The following is a 14202-nucleotide window of genomic DNA, read 5'->3' as shown; positions in this document are numbered from 1 at the left end:
GAAAGGATTCCCTGTTTAATAAATGGTGTTGGGAAAACTGGCTAGCCATGTGCAGAAAGCTGAAACTGGACCCCTTCCTTACATCTTATACAAAAATTAACTCCAGATGGACTAAAGATTTAAACATGAGACCTAACACCATAAAAACCCTAGGAGAAAACCTAGGCAAAACCATTCATGACATAGGCATAGGCAAGGACTTCATGACTAAACCACCAAAAGCAATGGCAACAAAAGCCAAAATAGACAAATGGGATCTAATTAAACTTAAGAGCTTCTGCACAGCAAAAGAAACAATCATCAGAGTGAACCGGCAACCAACAGAATGGGACCCTCAAAGATATTAAGGGAGTTCTCCCACCTTCCATTTTCTACCTTCAGGTTTTCATTTTCTAAAAGTTTTATTTTTTAACAATTGCCATGACAGCAGCTCTGAGTGTGTCAAAGACAACAAAGAGGTGCTCCTTGGAAGAGAAATATCCTAAATTACAGATCCAATCCCATCATTTGCTCCTCTCCTGCTCCTCTCACACTGAGGAATCTCGAGATACCCAGACTCCTCACGGTGCCTGTGATCCAGCACCCAGCCATGGCCTCCTTTTTCAATCTCTGTGCTCACTAGCCCTGCCTCCTGTCCTCTGTTCCAGCTAAACTGAGCTTCTTTCAATGGCATAGACTATGGCAGTGTTTGTCCCTCCCAGGGTGTAGGGCAAGCAGCCTGGACACCTATTCCTTACCCTGTCCCCTGACCAGCTCCTCTTCCTTCTGTTCGGACATGGCTTCCTCCAGGAACTGCCTCCTGCCTTGGGCATCGGGTCTTCCCTGCTCTCTTTACATGCTCAATACCTCAACTTGTGTGTGGCTAAGAAAACATACCAGGTGTTTTAAGATCACAAATTTGCTTGTTTACTTCCCCATTAAAACAGTTCTAATAGGACAGGGGCTGCTGAAACCCTTGACACCTATTATTAAATGCTGGATGAATGGAAACCTGTTCACTTTGGAGCTCTCTGGGCTTCTGGGGGAGCCACAAGGTGGTGGCTACTAACATTTGTGCTTTCTAATGGGGTGGTGCTTAGTTTCATCCCCCTTTTCTCTGACATCTGACTCCTATAATTGCTTTGCACACACAAAGCCACTGTGCTGCTGGAGGCAACTCCAGCCTCTTCAGGGGCTCTTAGAAGGTCTGAAATTCAGCATTTTTGTTTTGTCTCTCAGTATTTGTGTGAACAAGCACCCTGGGGAGGGCATTGCTTCTAGGCTTCAGAATAATGCCTTGCAAAGACTCCCTAGGGCAGGCTTGAAAGAGAACAGCTTACTTGATTTTTTTGCTATCTGATGTTTTTCTGCTTCTAGCAGTTGATGAAACCTTTCCAGTTCTGCAGTGAGATCTGTGGGGAGAGTGGTCCTGTGGCTACCCAAAGGCTACCCCATCGGCCGAGCTTCTGAGCAGGGAGGGGGTGGGCTGGGAGGACACAGGGCTGGCTCTGTAGCTCACAGCCCTTCTGCTGGGGTAGGGGTGGTAGCAGGTGTGGGCATGAAACAGCTGCTCCCCTTAGCAAATTTGGGAAATAAAACACTGTTGACGCTATGGTGCAGACCAAGATGAGAGGCCACTGTGGGAATTTCAAAGCCAGTCCCTGAAGGAGGTAGGCAAGGTCGGCCTAAGGTGGCAGCTGCATGAAGCAATTCATCCCCTGAAACTCATGGTGCTGGCCTCCCGGGGTCATGTTCCTTAGGATGTTAAAGTGGTTAACTTTTAGCCCTAGGCCTTTGCAGGCAGCAAGGTTACCATGTGCTGGATTTTGAACTGAACAGTGTGGTGTTGAGATTAAAGTCTGGTGGAAAAAATACTGAACATATAAAGATTTGTTTCCTTCTTTTGAGACTGGAGTACAGTGGTGTGATCTTGCCTCACTGCAACCTCCACCTCCCAGGTTCAAGAGATTCTCCTACCTCAGCCTTCCAAGTAGCTGGGATTAAAGGTGCCCATCACCATGCCTGGCTAGTTTTTGTGTTTTTAGTAGAGATGGGGTTTTACCATGTTGGCCAGGCTGGTCTCAAACTCCTGACCTCAGGTGATCGACCCACCTTGGCCTCCCAAAGTGCTGGGATTACAAGTGTGAGCTACTGTGCCCATCCCATCCTGTTTTTTTTTTTTTTTTTTTTCAAATCAAGAAAGGATTTTATTTTGGCATGACGTGACTTCTGTATATACAACCAGTGTCTTCAAATGCCAAATATAAACTGTAGTGGTAATAGTTGCCAATTTGCTGTCCATCTCTGTCTTTTTGGTTTGGCGTGCACATATTGTATCAAGACTGACTATTTTATTTATTTATTTATTTTATTGTTGAGAACCATCTGTCACCTCTAACAGGAAAGGCATAAAAACCCTACAGCAAATTCTTCCTTCTAATAATCACTTGCTGGTGATAGTGGGACATGTGAATTCCAAATGTTGATATTTGGAATCAAGTATTTGTGGTGCTTTGCTAGGAATGTCCTCTATATATCTTTATTAAATAATAATAAAGTTAATTATTGGTGAGGAAATAAGAGATGAATAAAGGAAAAGAGAATTCTGCTCTGTCTCCTTCAGGGGAAAGAGAAGAGCTCTGGGTCTGGGAATTAGAATTGGGAAGTTCTGGCTGGAGGCAGAGATCAGAGATCTGCAAGAGGTAGTGAAGACTTGGTTAAAGGTATGAGTAAGACAGGTTTTGGAGAAAGCCCTTTGGAGGCAGGAGGAGAGGCCAAGCCAGGCCCAGACTGGGAGAAGAAGATGGAGTGATTTCCTAAGCAGGGAACTGAGAACTAGATAGAGGTCATAAACAGAGATGTAGTTCCCTCACTCAACAACCTTAATGCTATGGCTAGGATACTAGGGACCTTCAAGACTGGCCTTCCTTCCTTCTTGTCTTTCATCTCTTTATTTTTTTCTTTTGTTCCTTCTTTCTCGAGGAGGAAACAAGCCTAGAAACTTGAAGAGCAGCCTGAAGTCACACAGCTGATTAGTGAAAGTCAGCAGAAAGCTGGCTGTTCTCTGATGAGGTTGTGAGTAGGGGTGGGTGAGAGGATGGTTCCAGGAAGCCTCAAAGAGTGACATTTGAGTTTGGTGAGGAATATCCAGGCAGGCAGAAGAAAAGCAGCGCTTTTAGAATAGGATTGGTGTTGCTTCTTTCTACATTCCTGGCTTTCTTTAAGTTCTGAGGTTTTCTAGAAATGATGAAAATACTTCTTGCTTTTGGTAACTTGGGGAGTTTTCTTAAGAAGGAAAAATTAAGCAACTCTGAAAGTGGAAAAAAAAAGACTTCTCAAGGTGGGCTCAAAGGAATACATTTAGACCTAGGTTTATACAGCTTATAGGAGCTACATCTCCTATCATGTACGTCCGGAGGCCTAGCGGGTTGAATGGTGATTCCCCACTGGAAAACGCATATTCATGTCCATATTCCTGGAAACTGTGAATGTGACTTTATTCAGACAAGGGGTCTTTGCAGACGTAGTTAACTTAAGGATCTCAAGATGAGGTCATTCAGGGTGGTTCCTGAATCCAATGACAGGTGTTCCTAGAAGAGAAAGACAGAGGAAGATTAGAGACACAGGCACGTAGAAGAAGGCCACATAAAGATGGAAATAGGGATGGAAGTGATGCCACCAGAAGTCAAGCAGTGCTTTGAGCTACCAGAAGCTGGAAGAGGTAAGGGAGGGAAGGTCCTCCTCCTTGATTTTGGACTTCCAGCCTCCTGAACTGTGAGAGAAATATATATAAACTTTTTTAGAGACAGGGTCTCACTTTGTTACCCAGTCTGGAGTGCAGTGGCATGGTCATAGCTCACTGTAACCTCAAACACCTGGGTTCAAGCAATCTTCCCACCTCAACTTCTTGAGTAGCTAAGTAGCTACAGGCATGTGCTATATGCCTGGCTAATTTTAAAAATATTTTGTATAGAGGTGGGGGGTCTTACAGGCTGCCGTCTGCAGTCCTAGAAATGGCAGCTCTAAGAAATACATATAAGAGAGGACTATCTATTTTTTTCTTACTGTTTTTTCCCTTTGTTTATTTCTCTTCTTCCTAGGTTTCAGGACCAGTATGTCTAAATAAAACCCTCGCTGACCACCCAGATTCTCTGGAGTAAAGATTCAGCATCTCAGGAGGCAGCAATAAATAGTGGTAGAGTGCAGGTTCTGAAGTCACATCGTGCAATGTTGGGTGAGTTATTTATTCTGTGCCTTGATTTTTTTCAAATATAAAATGGAAACATTAATTTTGCTTAACTTCCAGAGTGTTGGTGAGGACTGAAAAAATATGTGTGTCTACACATACACACACAAACACACAATTAATATTTAATAAAAAAAATGTACATATTCAACATATGTTCCATCATTATTTCTCCTTTAACAACATCAGATTATTACTAGGGTCATCACATAATATATTATCCAAACTGAAACAGCTTTGAGTTGAAAGAGGGGTTATAATTACACTGGGAGCAGACTCCTAAGGCAACAGAGAGATGGGGTCACCTTTGAGAGGGCCTATTTTTACATATTGGGTTATGGAGGAGAGCATTTGGTTATCAGAAAGCCACAAAAGGCCTTCTATGTAGACAACTACTAAGATCTTTTAAAAACAACTCACTGGAAGAAAAAAAAAAAACAAACAAAAAGGGAAAATGTACTTGCGTAAATTTGGCTTTTCAAATTCTTCTGCTTTGAGATAATCATAAATCTCCCAAACTGAATGGTGAGGAAGTTCCCATTTGCCTGCATGGTTCACTCCTTTCTGTTATAATATTAAACCATTATAACCTTAATATCATTGCTATGGGCTGAATGCTTGTGTCCTCCCAAAATTCCTACATTGAAAACCCTTAAGTTGATGGTAGTAGGAGGTGAGGCCTTTGGGGGTGAGTAGGTCCCAAGGATGGAGCCCTCATGAATGGGATTAGTGTCCTTATAAAAGACCCCCCTAGAGCTGCCTTGTCCCTTCTGCCAAGTGAGGGCATAGTGGGAAGGTGTCATCTATGAACTAGAGAATGAGCCCTCTTCAGGTGTCAAATCTGAAGGAGCCTTGACCTTGGACCTCCTAACTTCCAGAACTGTAAGAAATAAATTTCTGTGGTTTCTAAGCTACCAGTTTATCGTATTTTGTTATAGCTGCATGAGCAGACTAAGACATCAATTCACAAGCAGCATGGGCAAAAGCTGGGAGGTGTTAGCGAATGTGGAACCCTTTAGAGCAGGAGCTGGGGCTGAGGAGGACAAGAATGTAGGTGCTCTAGCACCCTTCTCCCCCGCCACCACCTGCAGGCTCAGAGCACCCCCTCTCCCCCGCCACCACCTGCAAGCTCAGAGCACCCCTTTCCCCTCGCCACCACCTGCAGGCTCAGAGCACCCCTTTCCCCTCGCCACCACCTGCAGGCTCAGAGCACCCCTCTCCCCTCGCCACCACCTGCAGGCTCAGATCACCCCTCTCCCCTCGCCACCACCTGCAGGCTCAGAGCACCCCCTCTCCTCTTGCCACTACCTGCAGTCTCCTTGGTGATACACTTCTTCCAGCCATGGACCCTTCAGACAAGAAACGTGCTGCTCCTGCGTTTCCATCCACCCTCTGCAAGAAGTGCCCAGAGAGCTCCAGGTGTTTTAAGGCAAGTGTCCTGTGGAGGTTTCCTCTGGACTCCTGGCTGCTTTTCAAAACACATATGAAAAGACCGTAATATATTTAACTTTGACTATTTAGCTAAACATCCCAGAATTTTGATTATCAGAGGGGATGACTCACTGGCTGCTCTGAAGTGCTTGGTCCACAATGAGCCATTTTCCATAGTCGGTGAGTGCACATGCTGGACAGGCTGTTTCCATGAACCAAGCTGACAGCCTAAGAGCAAAAGGCATGGGTCCCTGTCTACCTGTTGAAACCCTCTTACGAAGACCACTGGGAAACAATGCTCCCTCTTTCACGGCATGTTTATTAATGCTCAAAATAACGCTCCTTCTTTTATGGCATAAGGGACCATTGTTTTGACAGAGATGCAGTGGTGGCTCAAAATGGGGAAGTTAATGGGTTTTTGTGATAGAGTGGTTGCAGGGCAGAAATTTGTAAGCAAGGTCTGGACTGGGGTTGGTCAGAATTTGTAAACAATGTGAACTTCTGGAATTGTCAGAGGTCTTGTCTCTAGAGCCTGAGTTCAGAGTCACTGTTGAACCCTTTTCCCCGTCGTCTTGGCATTGAGCCTCTGTGAATACAACACAATAATGTGCTGGTCTTAAAGTAGTTTGACCTTTGCTGGTGTTGCAAGGTATGGTTTGATACAATTGATCTAGTTTGCAGGCCATAGTACAGTTTTGCAGTTTGGAGTTTCAGTTGTATTTCTTATTTTTGCAGAAAGGAGAATTAATCTCCAAAGAGATGCCTCTCTTCTTATTTAGTCCAGGAACAAATTCCTAATGGAAGCAAGAATGAACACTTGTTTCCACTGGGAGTGTCCCTTTCTCTGCCTCCTCATGCTCCACTAGAGAACGTCTCAATCTTCTTACTGAGTCAGGAATCTTCAACAATCTGGCCTCCACCACTCACCACACCCGATCATCACTCACCACCTCCATGAACATAACCCAACCTCCATGACCATCGCCCACCATCACCCTGCCCACTTCCATGGCCCACCCTTTCACCATCCCACCACTCCCAACCAGTACCACTTATTAAAGAAGCACTGTGTTCCAGGAACTGTGCTATGTGGGTTTGCCATGCTCATTTTATTCAATCTTCACTCCAACTTTATGATGTAGATTAGTGGTTCTCAACTAGAAAGATATTGATGCCTGACTTCTCGCCCAGAAGTACTGAATCAAGTTATTGGATTAGGGCACAGGAATCTGTATCTTACAAATATTTCAAATGATTTTGATGCACAGATAACATTTGAGAACCACAGACGTAAACAATATTATCTTTGTTATACAGGTGAGCCAAGGGAGAGGAGATTAAAAATGATTTCCCCTGCAATCCAAGGAAAGGCTATTTGAAGATACTTGGGGAATAGTCTTGAAGAACCAAGAGCAGTGGCTGGGGGTAGTGGCTCATCCCTATAAGCCCAGCATTTTGGGAGGCCGAGGCAGGAGGATTGTTTGAGCCAGGAGTTCGAGACAAGCCTTGGCAACATGGTGAAATGCCATCTCTACCAAAAATATGAAAATTGGCTAGTCTCAAAATAAATAAAGAAATAGATTAAAATTTAAAAATAAAAAATATGAAAAAAAGAATCAAGAAGCGTTATTTCTGTTTAATGAACACCTAATCTCTTGTTGATCTCATTTTATAGAGGAGGAAACTGAAGCCTAGAAAGGTTAGATCAATTTCCTAAGGTCACACAGCTCATAAGGGGAGAACCCGGGTTCAGAAGCAAATTCTCCTGACCCCACATGCTGTGCTCTTTACTGGATACCACAGCGGTCACCAGGAAGCCCCTCTCAGGGTGGCCTAGGTGTTTCTTTGTTATACAGACACCCTGACCGTATTTCAGCTTCTATACCATGGAAACACAGTTTTCCCACCAAGAACGATGTCCTCTCTGCTGTCCTAGACTTAACGAGCATGGGGTGTCATTGTCACCTTCCTTTCTCCGCAGCAGCTCCTTTTAACCCCCAACAGGCCTCTGTCCTCCCTGGTACTCAGGTGTAAGATGTCAATATTTTTTCTCCTTCTTCCCTTTTCTCCAGCTATCACCTCCTTTTCACATATATTATTTTCCCCTGTTTTTCTCCAATTTCACTGCCATTGCTCCAGGTCCTCACACTCTCTGAATCTTTGTGAAGCCCTCTAACTGGCTTATTGACACCTCCAGTTTCTTCTCCTTGTTACCCACCCTGTACTCAATAAAAGATTTATCTTCTCAAAATACTTTTGTTGTTGCCCCTGGCTCCAAAACCCTATGAAGCCCTAGCTGATCATCCAAAGCCCCCCCCAAGAGGGCCAAGTCTACAGATTCATTAAAAAACAAATAAATTATAACAAACCTGATTTTGTTTTAAAATTCCTGCACAAATAGCTAAGCAATTCTGACATTCTACTCAATATTTGGACTCTTGCTGAAACACTCATGGATTGTTTTCAACACGTCAGTGCTAATAAAAATCAGAGTGAATGTGAATATAAACACATGCTCTAATTTCATATAACACAACACATAATATTTATTGTTTCTTTTCTTAGACATCAATTTCCATGTAATTTCTATGATTTTTGTAATATCTATTTCAATCTAGCTTTCAAAAGTATCTTTTATGTGTGTTCTTTGCTATTTCAAGTAATAGTTTTTTACTTTATATTCCACTTGAGATATCTAAGCTAGTACAGTCATATGTATTTACTCATAACCAGTAAGTACATAAATCAGAACCATTAATCCCAATGAGAAAGCTACAATCAGCATTTATACATTTATATAAAAAGGAATCTTTAACTGGTTCAGAAAACATCTAAATCTTTAACTGGTTCAGAAAACATCTAAACATCTGAATATATCACTAACACCCCCTACCCTTGCAAATAATTAATTGTTGGATTACATTGACAATTCTCTAATTTCAGATATGATTTTCATTTCTGTCATAATGTAGAACTTTAATTCACCAGTTGTTAAATTAGTTTATAAACATAGTGTAAAAACCAACGTGGCTTTAAAGGCTATTTTCTGGCAGAATGCCATTCTGTGCCTCAGAGTAACCTTGAGTAATCTGCAAGCAATTCCTTTCACTCACTCTTGTCTCAAATGCTCAGAAAGTCTCAACTTTCTGATTTCCTGGGCTGAATTCCAGCCTGGAGCATGTGTTAGGCACAGTTACCTACCCACTGAAACAAAGAAGGCACTGAGCGGCCGCAGGACATTGCTAGACATAGGTATATGACCCTGCCCCTTCTTCCTGTTTCTGAACTGCTGTTAAGCTAGTTTTCTGGCTCTTTGCTTACTCTGTTTGAGCGATGGGACTGTTTTTCTCAGTAGGTTCTGAGATACCCTCCATGATGTTTGGTTCTCAGGGACACCTGCTCTTTGGCTGGGTACCATAACCTTGGCTCATTGCTCCCCCTTCAGGGTTCAGGCAGTGGACATATGTCCACCCTTGAAGAACCTGGTGGGGGTCCTGTCACACTATATTTATTATAGAAAATTTTAAACATATACAAAAATGGAGAGAATGGTATGATGAACGTCATGTAGTCATCATCATGTTTTACCAGCAATTAGCTTCCAGCTAATCTCATTTCATAACACAGTCATCCCTCCTTATCCATGGGGAATTGGTTCTAGGACTTCCCACTGATAGCAAACTTTTCAAATGCTCAAGTCCCTGATATAAAGTGACATAGTATTTGCACATAACCTATGCACATTCTCCCATGTAGTTTAAATCACCTTTAGATTACTTGTAATACCTAATACAATGTAAATGCTATGTAAGTAGTTGTTATACTTCATTGTTTAGGAAATGATGACAAGAAAAAAAGTTTGTACATGTTAAGTACAGATGCAATTTTTTCCCCCAAGTATTTTTGATTTGTAGTTGGTTGAGTCCATGTATGTAAAACCCACAGACAGGAAGGGCTGACTATATCTCCACTTAAAAAAAATAAATTTACTTATTTATCTTCTATTCCCCTTCTTTTCACAGGTATCGATATCCCCACTCTTGTCTCTCCATCTTCTAAACTTTTTGAAGCAAATCCCAGACATCTTAACATTTTTTTAAAAGTATTTCAATATGTATTTTTAAAGATAAGCAATTTTAAAAATAACTAAATACAACTACCTAAATTATTAATAATTCCTTCATATAACCAGATATTCAGTTAGTGTTCCAATTGATCTTATTCTATCTTAATTTATTTCTTTTTATGGTTTGTTTGAACCAAGATGCAGCTAAGGTCCATACTTTGTAGCCGGGTGGCATGCTTTAAAATCTCTTTTCATCTTCTGGTTTCCTCTTCCTCTTCTTATTCCCCCTTTGTGAGTTATCTGTTGAACAAACAGGATCGTTTGTTTGTAAACTTTCCTGTTTTCTGGATTTTGCTGGTTGTATGCCTATGGTATCATTTACTTTGTTTCTCTGCTGTCTATATTTACTGCAATTTGGTAGCAAGACATAAAATCTTGATCAGATTCAGGGCCCATTTTTTTGGTAAGAATATTTCCTAGATGGTGTTGTGTACATCTATCAGGAGGCATAGGCTATCTGGACAGCTGCCATTTTGTATTGTTAGCAGCCATTAGTGCTTAGTGCGTAGATCTATGCTGTCCAACAAAAATGTAATGCAAGCCACATATGTCATTTAAAATTTTCTGGTAACCATTACCAAAAATAAAAGACAATTAAGTTAAATTAAGCTATTGCTTTAAGGGATATACTGTAATTACTAAAAATAAAAGCCAATTAAGTTAAAATTTTAAGTGTTTATTGTGCATTGAAAAAACCCCGAAAAAGTCTCCTGGTTTGATAAGCAGGAAACTTGATGCCAAAAGTGACAAGCAGCTTGGCTCACAGCAGTCATAGTGCCAGTTCAAAAGCCTAAATGAGGAGGTACATTGATCTTTGTTGTGACTGGCTATTAAAACTTACATTCCTTTTAGGGCAAGTTGGGCTGTATTAGCTTGTCTGTAGCTGATTGGTTCAGAATTCAGAAAGAAAAACCTAAGTTTTGTTTGTGGTTAGAGCTAATATTTTAGGAAAATCGTGATAGCTTAACTTTCAGGGATGTGGCTGCAGGCAGTTGGCCTAGTGATCTATCCGAACAGTGGTGTCCATTTTGAATTTTCCTTAACACCAAGTTTTTAAAAAGTAAAAAAAGAAAAACGGCTGTCTTGTTTCTGAAATAGTGCTAGAATTCTATTGATGAGATGAAGTGATACTGTTCTGTAACCTGAATTCATATCAGCAAAGTGAGTTCAATTCCCTTTGGTGTACAAAAGCTGGGATCTCTTCTGATCGTGAGAGTGACTTCTCCCCAAAATAAACTACAAATTAAGTACATGTGGGATAACCATCATTTCTGTAGACATCTCATGATATATGTGGGCTGCCATTTTCCTTTTATAAAAATAAATCCCAATATCTGAAATAATGATGTAACTAGTTGAGTGGGGATGAAGGGGCGGGGCTGGGGGGGTCTGTTGGTATTATTTGCGAATAGGTAAGTCTTTTATAGAAGAGATAACTGGGGAGAGTTGGAGCTGTGTCATATCTGAAAGTGATATGCATCCTGTTTTTTCACATCAAAAATAATTACGCTAAATATAAAATAATAAATGCTAAACTCGGAAATTGTAATATAGCCCTTAAAGCAATAGCTTCACCTATCTGGCAGCGAAGTCAGTGCCTGGTTAGCTTCAGTTTAGTTATACTATAAAACTTGGACATGGAGGGAGCCTCAGAGGAAGAGATACACGAGGGATCTGACTCCAGTCTTATTGGTGAGTTTGGGCCATGTCTAATATCATACAGACTCCGGAATAGGAAGAGCCTCAAATTGCAAAGCCTGAGAGTGTAGTATTCAGGATGATGGAGACAAGTGGGTTAAGACTATAATCGCCAAGTCAGGCAAGTACAGACCAGATAAGACATTTATCTCAAGTTCTTAAGTTTCTTCTTACTGCACACATGAGGCTTCTAAAACACAGGTAGAAATGTGTGGGAAGATGCAGCTTGCTGCAGATGCAAATACCAAGAGAAGGGGGTATTCTAAGCAGTGCTAAGTGCTTCAGGCAGGTCAAAACAGCGGAATAATTTTAAATTATTGAAAATGAAAATTATTAAGATGCACTAAGGAGGAATTTCTGTAACATAGTAATTCGTAAACTCTAGACTTCTATCCCCATTGCTAGAGATTCTGATTCTTTGATCAAATAGTGTTCAGAGATGTGCATTTTAAATACACCTCAGGTAATTCTTAGCAGATTGAGGAGGTTTCCTTAACTTGACCAAGGATACTCATAACAGACTTACAGCAAACAATATACTTAATGGTGATGTTGTAGAAATATTCCCATTAGAAACAGGAATAAGAAGGGCAACTATCATCGATTCCATAGCCAATGGAATGAAACAAGAAAAAGAAGTAAGAAGTAAAAGATTGGAAAGAAACATATAATAAGCTACTGTTGTTTGTAGATGTGACGATTGTCTACACCAAAAATCCAAAAGAATCTGTAAAATATGAGAACTAATAAAGGGTTTCACATTTTGGCTGGATACCAAATCAACATACAAAGACAATAGCTTTCCTACACAAAACAACAACCAATCAGAAACATTAGAAAAAAAATCTCATTCACAGTACCAAGGAAGCAGTAAGACACCCACACAGAAACCTACCAAAAGGTGTGCAAGTCTTCTGTGAAGAAAATACTTGGAGTGAAAGGTTTCATCTCTTTCACGTTTTGTCTCCTCTTTCTCGCTCCCCCTACCCCTTCCTGTGTAGTGGCTTGCCTCTGCTCCCACCTTACTTGGTCCCTCGTCCAGAACCAAGTCATAAAATAGTATCAGAGTTCTCCCTCCCTCAGGGAATGGTGAGTTGTCACAGATCCCAGACCCTGGTCTGAGACGGTGTCTCTGGACTCCCACATATATAGGCTGCAGCTTACAAAGATGTGTACCCTTAAGCAGCAATTGTCAGTAATAGTTTCTAGCTTCCTTTTGCCACCCCAAGAGAGGAGTAAGGTGGTAAAAACTCCTGACTCCGGTTCCTTGTTTCCTGTGAAGTATTTTAGGTTTCTTTCTTCCCAGGATCTGAACTTTTAGCTATGATTCCCTCCACCTGGGTCCAGAGCCCAGCAAGCTCACAGCTCCATTCAGGATTACTTTTAAATATTTTGTTCTCTTTCTAATCAGTACAGATGCTTATCTCATATTAGAATCTTGTTATGTATTTTGTGTGAGTGTTTTCACTTTTCATTTCATTGCTATGTTGTTTGGAGTAGCAGGAGTTATCAAGCATGAACTCACTGCCCATCTTGACCAGAGAGACTTCATTCCTTTTCTTGGAAAACAAAGGTTAAGTAGAGGAAGAGAAAAGACACATTATTTTTCCAAATGGTTACTGATTAACACCAATATATGTAAACATATCTTTAAACATTCCTTTGGGAAGTGGGCAAGATGAAAGTGAGGGGTCAATCAAGAAGGAATGAAGGAAAGGGAGACCTGCGAGCTTTGGAGCTGGGCAAACAGGCAGGGAATGAAGAGGAAACCCTGCTTATGAGCACCTGCTCCTCCTTGGGCATCTTGAATGTTGTCCTTTTTTTCAGTATGGACAAGAGCCCTTCTCCTATTTATCCTCCTCTTCTGGTTCCTTATTCATTCTCTTCTTTTTCCTAAGAAAGGGAGGTCGAGGGCTGTGACTTCTTTTTTCTTTTTTCCTCTTGGATTCTCACAATGCAGAGGCCCAAAGATGCTCCCAGGATTCAGCAGGACCCTCCCTTTGTTCCTGAATACCCATCTCGAAGTCAAGAAATTAATCAGAAACACAGTTCTCCTCAAAGCCCAGTTCAAGACTTGCACTGATAAACTCTTATTTTCTTTCTCTTGTGTAGCAGTATTTTTGAATGCCTATTATGTGCCAGGCTCAGAGAACCCAAAGGAAGAGTCACAGATAAGAAATGAAAAATGACATTGAGCAATCACCTACTCTGAAGTCATCCTTGATCATGGAGACACCCTCTGATTTCTAAACACCTCTTCCAGCTTCTCACTTCTTTTCCCCACCCTGCCACCAAGAAAAAAAGAGCCAGCTCTCTGGTTAAAGAGCTAAGGTCCCTACTTATTTCTGGGTCTTTTGTTTCACAGTGAGGACCCTGGCTCTGGAAGCATCTCTGCTTTGGCCCCTGGCCATTCTCTGATGAGGTCACCTGAAGAGGCCAGTGCTGTCACTGTGGCCACCACCAGTCTGCCAGGGCCTGTCCTGGGGCTCATCCAAGCCCCAGCTCCAAGAGGCAAACTGCAGATGTTTCTTCTATTTTTAGATGCTGGGATGTTGCCCATGAAGGAGCCAGTGACCTGGAAAAGCCAATTCTCCCTCCAATCTCTGTTTCTGACTCTCTCATTTCCCTTCATTGTTCTACCAGATTTTTCCTTCAACTATGGGACTGGCATGAAATGACCCAGAGTTAACTGAGCTGGACCTTGGTCTGGGGACACAGATCC

This window comes from Saimiri boliviensis, chromosome 6 (genome assembly GCF_048565385.1).
Source record: "Saimiri boliviensis isolate mSaiBol1 chromosome 6, mSaiBol1.pri, whole genome shotgun sequence".
In the NCBI taxonomy this organism is placed as follows: domain Eukaryota; kingdom Metazoa; phylum Chordata; class Mammalia; order Primates; family Cebidae; genus Saimiri; species Saimiri boliviensis.
This window is presented reverse-complemented; position numbering follows the sequence as displayed.